Source organism: Paramormyrops kingsleyae, chromosome 14, assembly GCF_048594095.1.
Source record: "Paramormyrops kingsleyae isolate MSU_618 chromosome 14, PKINGS_0.4, whole genome shotgun sequence".
In the NCBI taxonomy this organism is placed as follows: Eukaryota; Metazoa; Chordata; class Actinopteri; order Osteoglossiformes; family Mormyridae; genus Paramormyrops; species Paramormyrops kingsleyae.
Window position 1 is genome coordinate 29,030,388 of NC_132810.1, and position 14,331 is coordinate 29,044,718.

Genomic DNA, 14,331 nt, shown 5'->3' on the forward strand with positions numbered 1-14,331 from the left:
AACAGGTGTTCCTAATAATCCTTTAGGTGAGTGTATATATATATATTAATATTCATGCTTCATATAATTAGCTTCATTCCTGCGCCTATTCAATATATTAGAAAAAGCTGGCGTTGACTAGTTTCTAACCTTAAAACCAGCGGTCAGACACAGTCATGCATGCTGACTAATCTTGTAAAAAGCACACCACGACAGCATTTCAACTTACCGGCAGTTGTGCAGACGGTGAAAGCCCGGGACACAACAAACCGATGGCAAAGAACTAGCAGTGACGAAAGCAGACGTGCCGTTGCCTTGCGTTGGCCTGGGGTCAATTTGTTTATTTGAACACATCAAACCGACGCATGGAACACAATAAACCAAGTTGCCTGACCGACGCGACGTTGCCCAACGGCCAACCGTCGGCTTGATGTGTCCCGGGCCATGGTGACGCCAGCGAGTCCAGCGACAGATTCAAACTTTAATTTCAAGTAATGGCATGTTAAACAAACGAACGCCGAATACAAGTGAAGTGTAATATCTCATAATTAAAAAAAATATATACAGCACTCCTATGTAAATAGCTTACCTTCACTTCTGCTGTTCGATGGCAGCCAGAGAGAGGATCCAGCGTCGCCCACACTCACTCAAAAACGCGGGGTGACGCATGCGCAATTTAAAGCAAAAAAACTCACGGTTTGGGGGTATATTTTACTGCATTTTTCTATGTGATGGTTCTTACTGTTGACGAATGGGTAGCATATGTAGAATTTACCCATTACTTTAGAATTCGTTGGCTGGCTGCAATAATCATGTAAATTTTATATGGTTTCCACAGATTATATTTACCACTCTACAAAATCACTTTTTTCAGTGAACATGCTCTGGGGTGGTTCGCAGCCAAGTGCGAAGCGGCGGGATGAGGATTAGCACCTCCAAGTCCAAGACCATGGTTCTCAGCCGGAAACGGGTGGATTTCCCTCTTCAGGTCAGGGAAGATGTACTGCCTGAAGTGGAGGAGTTTAAATATCTCGGGGTCTTGTTCACGAGTGAGGGTAGGCGAGATCGGGAGCTGGATAGACGAATCGGAGCGCCGTCTACAGTTTTGCAGGCGCTTAACCGGCTCCTCGTAGCTAAGAAAGAACTGAGCCAAAAAACAAAGCTCTCGATCTATTGGTCCATCTTCGTTCCTACCCTCACCTATGGTCATGAGCTATGGGTAATGACCGAAAGAATGAGATCGCGAATACAGGCGGCCAAAATGAGGTTTCTCCGCAGGGTGTTTGGGCGCTCCCTTAGGGATAGGGTGAGAAGTTCGAATATCTGGGAGAGCCTCAGAGTAGAACCGCTGCTCCTCCATGTCGAAAGGAGCCAGTTGAGGTGGTTTGGACATCTGGTGCGGATGCCTCCTGGTTTTCCGTGCATGTCCTACAGGGAGAAAGCCCCGGGGCAGACCCAGGACTCGCTGGAGGGATTATATCTCTCGGCTGGCCTGGGAACGCCTCGGCGTCCTCCCCGAGGAGCTGGTAGAGGTAGCTGGGGAGAGGGAGGTCTGGGTATCTCTCCTGAAGCTGCTACCCCCGCGACCCGAACCCCGGACAAGCGGAAGATGATGGATGGATGATTTCAAAAGTTAATGTATTTAAGTTGATGTTTATTCTGTTTAATTACTGTTAAAGTATCAACCTCATATTGTTAAAAAATGTGTAATTTATGTTTATATGTAATAAGAATTTAGTTAGTTTTAAAAAAAACTCTACCTGGAGGCAGGGCTGGACTGGGACATGGTGGCCCACTATGATTATTTATACGATATGCGAAAGCACATGACATACAAGAGGATATATGTGCACATTGCGTGATTTCAAAAATTAAAATAAAGCGCAGCATCCTACAAGGAAGAGAGTAACCATGTTAAAAAATTGATATGCTCTTTCACTACTCAAGAATTCATCTTGGGAGAGATGGCCACAGTGTCACAATTGCCACCTTGAAGTGAAAGTGGATGTCAAAGAAACAGAGAGAGAGAGAGAGAGAGAGAAGGAGAGAGGCAGGAATGTTAATTTCACTAGTGTTATTTCTCTGGTTACCTATCAATGATAAATCATCCATTTCAGCAAAGTTTTACTAATATTACATTATAATAATAACTGTAAGCTGTAACACCTGCAAACTGTAACTTTATGGCAAGCTAAAATACCACTAAGTTGGATACCAAATGTACTCATAGCATTATTTAAAAATGAATGCTATTAAGGCAATTCTCTCTCTCATACACACACAGTTTGTGCACAAAAGTGTTTTTTTGTACACAAATGACACATAACTCTATAGCAGGGTTCTTCAAATCTGGACCTTGATTCCAAATCCAGGCCTTATTTTCAGTTCTCCCAGGTAGTTAGTTTAATAATTACTGACTCTGATTGGTCAGAGGCTTCACACCTGGCTCACAGGTAAAGGAAGGCTGGAAAACCAGCAGTGCTCGGACCTCGAGGACCCTGATTTGAATAATAGGGCTCTATAGGCTAATATTATTATGCATGTTTTAAGTCTGACTGAATAAAATAAGTCTTGCAATAATTTCCTATGTTGAGTGTAGGATCACACATGCACATATCACAGGGCCTAAATTCCAGGTGGCCTGAGACAAGGCCGAGCCTGGTACGAGAGGCACCAAAGGGGGGTTACACACATAAACACACACACACAGATAACAAGGGAGGCCAGCACTCCAACTTTTATTGCCCAAAGATTTAGGGACCTACAGACAAGCACCTACCTCAAGCAAAGGAGACTGAGGGGGGACATGATCCAGGTCTATAAGATTCTAACAGGTTTGGATGCTGTTCAACCGAATAGTTACTTCAGCATTAGTTCAAATACAAGAACTCGTGGCCATAGGTGGAAATTAGCAGGAGAACATTTCAAACTGGATTTAAGGAAGCACTTCTTTACACAGCGTGTAGTCAGAGTATGGAATAGTCTTCCTGATAACGTAGTGCAAGCTGAATCCTTGGGTTCCTTTAAATCAGAGCTAGATAAGATTTTAACAACTCTGAGCTATTAGTTAAGTTCTCCCCAAGCGAGCTCGATGGGCCGAATGGCCTCCTCTCGTTTGTATAGTTCTTATGTTCTTATGTTCTTATGTGGACCTCAAGGACAGGGGTCCCTCGACTTGGCACACAACCCCCTCCCCAGATATCCTGCCTTGCATACCACTCACCCAGGGTATATACAGAAATCCAGAGGTTAAATTTAACACTTTTTAATACCTTTTTTAATACTTTCTCAATATTTTTTAAAACCCGCACGGCATTGAGTTGCAACTGTTTTTAAACAAGTTTCAAACTGATTTACACAATTTTGGCCTGTACAACAGAATTTAAATAGGGAACATGGGTCAACATAATAAATTTAGTGACTGTGATTTTGAAAACCTCTTGCATTTAACTTCTTCAGTCACAAGTCCATATCTTTATCCACTAGGCTATTCATGGCAAGTGCCTTAATTGTTTGGCTTTTTCTTCAATGAGTTTGTCGATTTGCTCTCATTCATGCATTCCTGATTTATGAGTTGTGCATCGCATATGCGAAAAGAGAGCGCTGACTGTCATTATCATAAATTTATCACGCTGATTTAAACTCTTGGTGTGTAAACCTTGTAGTTGCCTGCAGGCATCTTACGTTAGCAAGATAAGTTTGGTGATAATTAATGCAGCTAGCGAATTACTTACATAAAAACCTACTAGTTGGGGTTGCAATAAGTTATCGTATTGACCAGTAAATGACAAGAAACATAAATAACATAATCAACAAAAATCTGCTGCCAAGTCAATCAGTACTTGTACTGATCGCTTGCTCCATTTTGATCGCGGTTCCCGAAGAGAACTCTATCGGCAATCTATGGCTCATCCTGCTAGTCCCGGATGTAGAGGGTTGAATTTCGTATCGTATTTTAAACCTGAAATTGTGGCAGCGTATTTGAAACAGCGAAAATAACGGGACTGAATATTGTAAAGCAGAAATAAGAGGACTGAATGTTACGGCTTGAATAATAAAGATGCGAATAAAACACATGGAATATTTTAAATTGAATTTGTTCTTTTGAAATTTATTTTGAGGCGAAATTAAATTAACTGAATTCATGTGGTTGAATTATAAACATGCACTTTAAAATACATATCTTTTGGAACTGAATTTTGGAAGCCGAATATTTTTGTACTGAATATTTAAGCAATGAAATTACGATTGAAATGTTTTCAGTTGAAATGTTCAATGTTTAAATGTATGCACATATTAAATTACAGTCCCTAAAAATTCAAAGCATCATTAATGCAATGCGTTTTTATTCGATAAGTGTAATTCAACGTGTTTTTTTTCCATCAACGACTTTTGTCATTAATTTACTTCCATAGTCCTTAAACGCTGGGTCCTCTAACCACTTACGTGCAAATTTGCACTTACCCATGATGACTATGACTTAGCTTTTCTGAGTGTAAGCAGCCAACATGTACTTCAGCGTGCAAACTGTTTAAGACGTCGCTCGATCACCGAATATGACGTCAGCATCACAGAGATCATCTATGAATGAAGGAATGAGCTAATCCACATTTAAAATAATTTGCGAGAAATTTTGCAGATAAACTTTAAAACACAAATGGTCAATTTGTAGTTAAAAAAAAATCTAAAATTTAATACCTCGTAAATTTGCGTGTAATACCTTTTAATACTTTTTAATGGCTTTAATTTTTGCTAATGTGATTTACTACCTTTTAATACTTTTTAAAACCCCGCGGACACCCTGCTCACCGAACAGACCAACACCCTAAAGAAAGTTTAATTTAAGTTTGGCTTTTGTATACCCTGTATATTGATTTACTCACGACTACTAGCCTCAATATACAGATGTTTGTATGTGTCCTTAGACAATCTGAGTGTTTTGGGTGCCACCCTTATAACCATGTTCACGGAGTATCACCTATTTTACCCCTTTGCATTTGAACACATATAAATTTAAATAAATAGATAGGTATAGCTACCATTGTATATATGTTCTCATGGTATACTAGAAGAATCTGGAAAATGAGTGTAACCAATATGTCCTAACTTTTAGAGAGTCTTCTTTGTTAACAACCCCCCTTCTCTTCCAACATTCCTTTGTGGTCCTTATCTGATCTTGGTGGACCATTACCAAGTTTCTTTGTTCTAACATGCTATGTTAAAAGAACTGAATTAAGGTGTATCTTATCCATTCTGGAGAAGATGAATTGGCATAAGCCACAACAAACAAAATATGTTGTTTCCAGATGTGCAACTTATATTGATATTACCATAAACTAACAGCCGCGCCTATCTATGGATAAGATGTGCTGTTTGTAATATACACTCACCTAAAGGATTATTAGGAACACCTGTTCAATTTCTCATTAATGCAATTATCTAATCAACCAATCATATGGCAGTTGCTTCAATGCATTTAGGGGTGTGGTCCTGGTCAAGACAATCTCCTGCCAAGCTTCGGAAGTTGCTGTCCTTTCAAGATGCAGAAAAACTAATACATGCCTTTATAACTTCTAGATTGGACTACTGCAATGCCCTCCTTTCAGGTTGTCCATCTGGATCCCTACATAAACTTCAGTTAGTACAAAATGCAGCTGCCAGAGTTCTAACAAAAACTAAAAAATTTGATCACATTAGCCCTTGTAGTGGAAAATTACCACCAAGCATGATGTCTGATGGTTACTAAGGAAGTTAGGCTGCAAAATAAGGTTGCTATGATAGAAGAAACAGATGCAAGAGACTGGGGAGGGGGTTTTAGACCTTACCCATGTTAAGCTAGACGAGATGAATTTTTATTCCATATATGGTAAATATAAGATGCATGTGCTAGACGAAAAGCTTGTCCTGAGCATAGAATGTGCAAAAGCAGACATGGGTCTTCCGGTTGTGGTTGCAGAGAAGGGTCATTTGTTTGTCAATATAAAATGAAAGCAGCTGCGTCTGCTATTTGGAGAACTTCTCAGAACTGTCTGTGGAGAGTCTCCCCGAGCTCGCATAGAAAGATATCTCAATAAATGAAACCAAGCTAAACCATTGGACTCATCTGTTCGTTCCTACCTCCAAATTTCCATAACAGACTTGGGGGCTTCGTCCGGGATTCGGTTGCACGGGGACCGCCAGGACCTTCAGAAGGACGCGAGTCCTAGAAGGACGACGAGGTACCCGTCTGGAGTCGAGGACAGAGAATTTTAGCCTGACCCATCGCAGTTCCTGAGGCCTGCGGTCCCCCGTCACTCCGACCGGACTAAAAGGTAGGACAAATTTTGTGGAATAGAAAATTTGTTGCGGTATCTTTCTGAAGGTAAAGGCCTCACGTTCGACTGGGAGAGTCGTAAAATAACCAGGTTCGACTGGGAGAGTCGTAAAATAACCAAGTTCGACTGGGAGAGTCGTAAAATAACCAGGTTCGACTGGGAGAGTCGTAAAATAACCAAGTTCGACTGGGAGAGTCGTAAAATAACCAAGTTCGACTGGGAGAGTCGTAAAATAACCAGGTTCGACTGGGAGAGTCGTAAAATAACCAAGTTCGACTGGGAGAGTCGTAAAATAACCAGTTTCGACTGAGAGAGTCGTAAAATATCTGTATCACGTCCAGCGAGATGTGAAATGTGTTTTGTCTGCAAACTAGATAAAATAAGATTGTATGAATGTAACGTGCACGGTATGAATGTGTAAGGCTTGTGGTTTGGATGAGTGTGCCGAGTGTGAAATTAGAAACCTGACAAGTTAAGAATATCAAATAAATGAGCTCATAAGTATTATTAAAAAATAATAATAATAATAATAAAATAAATGAATAAAAATAAAATTATAATTAAGCAGAAATTAAGGTGTAAAAGGTTCCGCAAACATATAGTTTAACGGAGAGGCTGAGACAAAGACCTCCGTGTACTGTAGATTATCCCCACGACTGCTTTGTCCCTATTATCAGAACTGCACCCCGAATTGAGATTTATGTTACTGGGATGTGCATTTGGGATACATAAATTATACAAATATAACTGTTTTGTGATAAGTCTTTTGTAAAAGTCTGCATTGTTGCAATGAAGAACTTGCTTTGCAAAATAACACAGGCATAGAAGTTTTCTACTGTGTGACGATTTTAATATATTTATATATATATATATATATATATATATATATATATATATATATATATATATATATATATATATTCTTTCCCTGCAAAGAAAACAAGTTTACCTTTTCTCTTTTTCTTTATGCAAAGAAGACTGGCTTGACTAACATATTCTGTGCATGTTTGTTAAGTAACCTATCTTAAAAAAATCAGTACTGAAAGTCTGGTGCGACAAAATGGGAAATAGCAGTAGCAAGTCAAATTGGGCTCCTGATCCAGCTTATGATCCGGAAGGTGAAACAGCATTTGAAAGGGAAATGCGTAAACGTAAAAGGGAAATAAGGGTTTACTACGGGGTAAAACATGTAGGGAAGCAGTAGAGGAAAGAACTGGAAAGGACTTTTCAGAGATGTTTGGAAATGTGGGAAAATGTGGCAAGACAGATCGAAATAGAGGCTGAGAGACGCAAGAATGAGGGAATCATGAAAAAAATAGGTGAGGAAAAAGCAAAGGCGGTCCAAGCACAACAAAGTTTGAATATGTTGTTAAAAGAGAAAGAAGATAGAGGCAAAAAAAAGAAAGCGGAAGACAGCTGCATCTACCCACCCCTCCCTTCAGCGCCGCCAGCTCCCCCTGCTCAGGAAATCCTGCCACCACCAGCGAGACAGGATCCGCCCCCTGCATACTCAGCAGCGCAAACCGCAAGAGCTGCAGATTCGGCAGAAGATGAAGAAGACACTCCTCCCCGGAGGAGTGAGCGTATTCAACAACGCATGCAACAGCCTCTGAATGAAGAGCAAAGGGCACCTGTTGGAGTGCCAAGACAGTTCCCCTTGGTGGAAATGCCAAACCCCAGAGACGACGGGATGGTACAGGTGCAGAGGAACTGGGATCTAAGTGAACTGAAGGAGGTGGTGAACAGTCTGCCAGACCCAAACCAAGTGGGAGGGGCCCGTTTCTGGGATGAAGTCCTTGCATTGGATGGGATTTACCAACCCAGTGGAAGGGAATGGGAACAAGTTCTCCGGAGGAAGCTGAAAGGTGACTGGGCCGCAGTGAACGCTGATTTTGGAGGAAATGCCATGAATACTCGGGCTAATCCATTCACTGCAGACATGGCAGCACTGGGAACCAGAATTAAGGAAAAATATAAGAAGACTCCAGACTGGAACAAAATCCAAAAGGAAAAACAAGGATCTGGAGAAACCGTCTCCCAGTGGGAAGCACGTTTGGATGGGCTAATGAAAGACCACTCTGGGATCGACAATGACGAAGCAAGGAGGAACGCCATGAAGACGCTCTTTGTGGCGGGCCTCCGACCCAAGGTCCAGCAGATGGTGAAAACCACATGCCTGGGATGGAGTCAGGCGGAGTGGCAAGAACTAAGACGTCACGCTATACATGCAGAAGAGGTAACCCAGGACCAGAAAGAGAGGCAGGCCTCGACTCTGCAATCGGCCCAGCTCCAGTTAGCCCAAGCCCAGCTCCAATACCACCGGGGTGGACCTAACAACAGAAGGGGCCGAACCCCGAGAGAAAGAGGCGGCTTTAGCAGTCGAGACCGGAGACAGTTCCACCGCACCCAACCCCGGGGTGATGACCAAGAGGGATGTTTCCTCTGTGGAAAACAAGATCATTGGAAAAAGGATTGTCCCCAGAATAATGGTCAACAGTGGCCGCCTCCACAGAGGGGAGGAAGAGGAGGAAGCCGTCAGGGGCCCCCACCCCAGTGGGGTACAGATGGCCCGCAATGAAGAGGCGAGGGGACTGAGGGACCAGGAAACGGCCAGTTCCTGTCCCTCACAGAGACATCAAGGGAGGACCCCACGATAACCCTCGAGATTGACAATCATGCTGTTGTCTTCTTAGTGGACACAGGAGCTACCAAGTCCACAGTGAAAGACACAGACCTCCCTGGAGTCCCTAAGTCTGGAAATCATGTGACAGTTGTGGGGTCCTCTGGCCTACCCCACACCTTGTTAGAGACTGTTCCGTTATCCATTGCCACAAGGTCCGGTCCTGTCCATCACGCCTTCCTGTTGAATAACCACTGTCCAGTTAACCTTTTGGGCAGAGACCTACTATGTAAACTGCAATGCAAAATTGATTTGGACGAGAGGGGAGTCCACCTGACCTCTCCCCCACTTGGATTGTATGTCTCCCAAGAAAGCAAGCCATACTACGCCGCATGGGTCCTCACTGATAACACCATTGGTCGAGACAAGGTGCCACACTCACTTGAACAACCCCCCATCCTCCATTGCACGGCTCTCTATAGTTCACACTGCGACCATGAGATAAGGGAATGGATGATATTCTTCCTGGAAGAACAGAAACCCCCTGAGACCGTGTTAATGAAGTTTCTGTATGTAAGCGCGTCCATGGCCGGCATGTCTGTCCAGCTCAACCAAGATCAAAGTACATGGATCTTCGATCATCATATGCCCCATGTGTCACTGGGAAAAACTGACGCCCACCAATGGAAAGACCTAGGCCCATGGATCAAAGACTGTGAAGAGAGACAAGACTGGATTCAAGTCGAGGATGGCCGAAGTATTACTACTGATGGAACCATTCAAAGACATACCATCTCCCTCACAGTAGATGTCAGGAGAGAAGCGTTCCTCTCTGAAGAACATCGCCAGACCACGAACCTACCAGCCCCACCAACTGAACCTGAGTGGCTGTCTGAGATACCAGAAACCCTATGGGCAAGTGGCAAGAATGACTTTGGGAGAATCTGCACCGCGGCACCACTGCAAGTCCAGCCAAAGTCCAACCACAGACCAGTAAAAGCTCAGTACCCACTCTCACCTGAGGCAGAGAAGGGTATCACCATGGTGCACCAAGAACTGGTACAAAAGGGGGCTCTGAAGGAAATTCCCTACTCCCCCGTTAATTCTCCGATCCTGCCTGTGAGGAAGGCAGATGGATCCTGGCGGTTTGTACAGGACCTGAGGGGGGTGAATGACGCCATACATCCCCGTGCACCTATTGTTCCTAATCCAGTAACTATCCTATCATCCATACCACCTCAGGCTCAGTGGTTTTCTGTTATTGATCTAGCAAATGCATTTTTCTCTATCCCTGTTCACCCAGACTCACAGTACTGGTTCGCGCACACCTTTAGAGGCAAGCGTTATACGTGGACGGTGATGCCCCAGGGGTACACTGAGTCACCTAGCGTTTATGCTCAAGAATTAGGGAAGAACTTAGAGGGGTTCAAGCCCCCGGGCGGGAGCACACTAATTCAATATGTAGATGACCTGCTGTTGTGTTCCACCACTAGGCAGAGTTGTGAGCAAGATACCAAAGCGCTGTTGCTGTTTCTAGCCCAAAATGGCCATAAAGCCTCAAAGGCAAAACTGCAGTTAGTCAAACAAGAGGTTCAATATCTCGGACATGTCCTCAATCACCTAGGCAGACGCCTAGGTCTAAAACGGGTAGAAGGGATTCGCAAGGCCCCCATCCCAGATACTAAAAGGCAATTGATGAAATGGATGGGAATGGTCGGCTACTGCCGTCCCTGGATCCAGGATTTTGCTGAAAGATCCCAACCTTTACTAGACCTTATGCATGGGGGACAAGGACTTAGACCTAATGACAGACTGGACTGGACGACTAAGGCTGAGACGGCGTTCTCTGACCTTAAACAAGCGCTATGCGATGCGCCCGCTTTAGGAGTACCAAATTTTTCCAAGCCATTTCAATTGTATGTGGATGAACGGCATGGTTTCATGACCGCCGTCCTTGGCCAGATTCATGGTGACAGGTTGCGCCCCATTGCGTATTATTCTAAACGTCTGGACACGGTGGCCAGCTCCCTGCCAGCCTGCCTCAGAGCTGTGGCAGCCACTGCGGAGGCAGTCCTCATGTCTGCAGATTTAGTCCAAATGCATCCCCTTGTGGTGCACACCTCGCATGCTGTGCATGCCCTGATAACGCAGGCTAAAACATCTCACCTTACCACTGCACGTCTGATTCACTACCAAAACATCCTGCTTACTCTCTCCAATGTGACCCTCCAAAGGTGTTCCACAATAAACCCGGCCACACTTCTTCCCACTGAAATGGAAGGTTCCCCTCATGACTGTGTTGAGGTTGCTCAATCCCTCGCTAAGCCTAGATCAGACCTGGGTGAAGACCCATTGCCAAATTCTGGGTTCATTTTTGTGGATGGGTGCTCCCTTAGGCTCCCTGATGGGAGCCCATCTACCTCTTACGCTGTGGTTGCGTCAGAGGGCCAATTGCTGTCTGGAGGTAAGTTACCGTCCACCTGGTCAGCACAGGCTGCAGAGCTGTTCGCCCTAGCCCAGGCCTGCCGCCAGTTCGCAGGTGAGGATGTCACGATATTCACAGATTCCAGGTATGCGTTCGGGGTATGCCATGACCATGGAGCCCTCTGGAAACAGAGGGGCTTCCTCACCAGCACAGGTAAACCAATACAGCACCATGAGTTAGTCCGAGACCTCCTTTCTGCCATCCAACTGCCTCACTCCATTGCTGTGGTTAAGTGTAAGGCTCACACGGGGTGCTCTGACCCGGTCAGCATTGGTAACTCCTGGGCCGATTGGTGGGCTAAGAGGGCAGCCCTACACACTGATGCCCCAGTGGCGCTCATGCCTTCACGGGTATTACATGACACTCACACCCTCCTTGATGTCCAGTCGGGTGTGACAGAGGGGGAACTGGGTAAGTGGAAGAAAGATGGTGTGAAAGGGCCAGATGGGCTATGGAGACAGAGGGAGACGCAGTTACCATTCATTCCAAAATCGGCGTATCCGGGCCTAGCCCGAATGACACATGGATTAGACCATGCTTCAAAAACGGCCATGGTAGAAATGCTGGCCAAAAGGTGGGCTGCACCAGGTTTTTCCGCCTATGCCCAAGAATTCGTAAAGAGATGCTGCCTGTGTGCCCAACACAATGTTGGAAGGCCAGTATCTGTTACACAATCAGTAACGAAACCTTCAGAAGGTCCGTTTCGGCATTTACAAATGGACTTCATTGAGCTCACCCCATGTAGGGGATACAAGTACTGTCTAGTGATCATAGATCTATTCTCCAGGTGGCCGGAAGTTTTTCCATGTCGCAGAGCAGATGCCCTGTCAGTTGCAAAGAACCTCCTTCGGGAGATACTACCTAGGTGGGGAGTACCAGGAAAATTAACTACGGATAATGGCTCCCATTTTGCAAATCAAGTCATTCGTCACCTAGGTCAGTGGCTGGGGATTGATCTAAAGCACTACTGTGCTTACCACCCACAGAGTGGTGGAATAGTGGAAAGAGCAAACCAGACAATTAAAGTAAAATTGGCAAAACTGTGTGCTGAAACTGGACTTGACTGGGTGACTGCTTTACCTCTTGTTCTCACGGCCATGAGGGGAAGAACACATAGTGGAACGGGGTTAGCCCCATTTGAGGTGCTCACCGGGAGACCAATGCCGCTCCCATACCCGGGAGGCACGCTCACGTTAGAAACTGTTGATGGCGATTTACTACCCTATGTGTCTAGTTTACAGATTTCCTTGAAGAGGATCCATAGCCAGATCAGGGCTGCTCAGGTCGGACCGGAGCCAAATCAGCCAGAGACCATAGGACCAGGAGAGTGGATCCTGATCAAGGACCTGCGCCGGAAGCATTGGCATCAACCGAGGTGGCGGGGACCATACCAAGTCCTTCTCTCTACACCTAACGCCGTGAAGGTCGACGGTATCTCCTCCTGGGTCCATCAGTCGCACTGCAAGAGATCTTTAGTCCTCCTGAAAGACTATGATTTGGAGACGTAGATTGGGGTATTGGGCCCCAGCTATAAGCATTATTATTGGTTTTGTAATTTTGTGTTCTATCATTGCTTATGTAGGGTATATGTATGATCATGTGAATCTAAAGGAAAGCAGAGATGATAAAAAGGGTGTAGGAACAAAAACGTATCATATGCCTCAACTGAATTCGTATTGGCAATTTGCTAATTTCTCGGTGATGCAACAAAACATTTCTGGCCATTGTTTGGTATGCACCTTGATTCCTCACTAATGACCACCCAAAATAGATTAGCCCTAGACATACTGCTAGCCAAGGAAGGAGGAGTTTGCGCTATGGTGGGAGACCATTGCTGCACGTACATTCCCCCAAATGACGAGGACAACGGAAATTTGTCACAGGCCATCGCCAAAATGCATGAGGTCGCCCATGCGCTGTACAGTCAGGAGTCTCATGATAATGGCATATGGCCATGGCCCCTGAATGTGTTCCAGGCATGGTTTGGGAAGTGGACCTTGATTATCCTCTCTGCTCTCCCTATTGTTTTATTGCTTGTCTGTGTGTGCTTATTTGTTCCATGCTGTATACCATGTTGTTCTACTATGGCTCAATTTCATCCTCGGGCGTCACATCATCAGATGGTACAGCTTATGCAGGATGTTCCACCACAGAGGAAGAAGCAGCAGACAGCACGTTCTGCTGCCTCTCTTTCCCAGCTGGAATGGACTGCTCCTGGGAACCCTTACTCCTCGGACGAGGACGACGTCAGTGTGTGATACAAGAATGATTTTGTATCAAAGGGGGGAATGTAGTGGAAAATTACCACCAAGCATGATGTCTGATGGTTACTAAGGAAGTTAGGCTGCAAAATAAGGTTGCTATGATAGAAGAAACAGATGCAAGAGACTGGGGAGGGGGTTTTAGACCTTACCCATGTTAAGCTAGACGAGATGAATTTTTATTCCATATATGGTAAATATAAGATGCATGTGCTAGACGAAAAGCTTGTCCTGAGCATAGAATGTGCAAAAGCAGACATGGGTCTTCCGGTTGTGGATGCAGAGAAGGGTCATTTGTTTGTCAATATAAAATGAAAGCAGCTGCGTCTGCTATTTGGAGAACTTCTCAGAACTGTCTGTGGAGAGTCTCCCCGAGCTCGCATAGAAAGATATCTCAATAAATGAAACCAAGCTAAACCATTGGACTCATCTGTTCGTTCCTACCTCCAAATTTCCATAACACCCTATCCTGTCTTCCCTGCACTGGCTACTGGTCAAGTTTAGGATTGACTACAAATTATTACTATTGACTTACAAAACTCTGAATGGCCTTGCACCACAATATCTCAATGATCTTCTGGTCCCTTACAACCCTTCTCGCCTGCTTCGTTCACAAGGAGCAGGATATCTATTAGTTCCTAAAGTAGACAGGGCTACGGCAGGCTGCGGAGC

The 14,331-nt window shown here is 44.7% G+C and overlaps 1 long non-coding RNA gene across 1 annotated transcript; it reads left to right on the forward strand.

Annotated features, from left to right (window-relative positions):
- Positions 1-5,692: 5,692 nt before the first annotated feature.
- On the forward strand, positions 5,693-14,076 carry LOC140578357 (uncharacterized). Its single transcript, XR_011982493.1, has 2 exons — positions 5,693-6,290; positions 12,633-14,076. It is a non-coding gene; the product is annotated as an uncharacterized lncRNA (long non-coding RNA).
- The last annotated feature ends 255 nt before the right edge of the window (positions 14,077-14,331 follow it).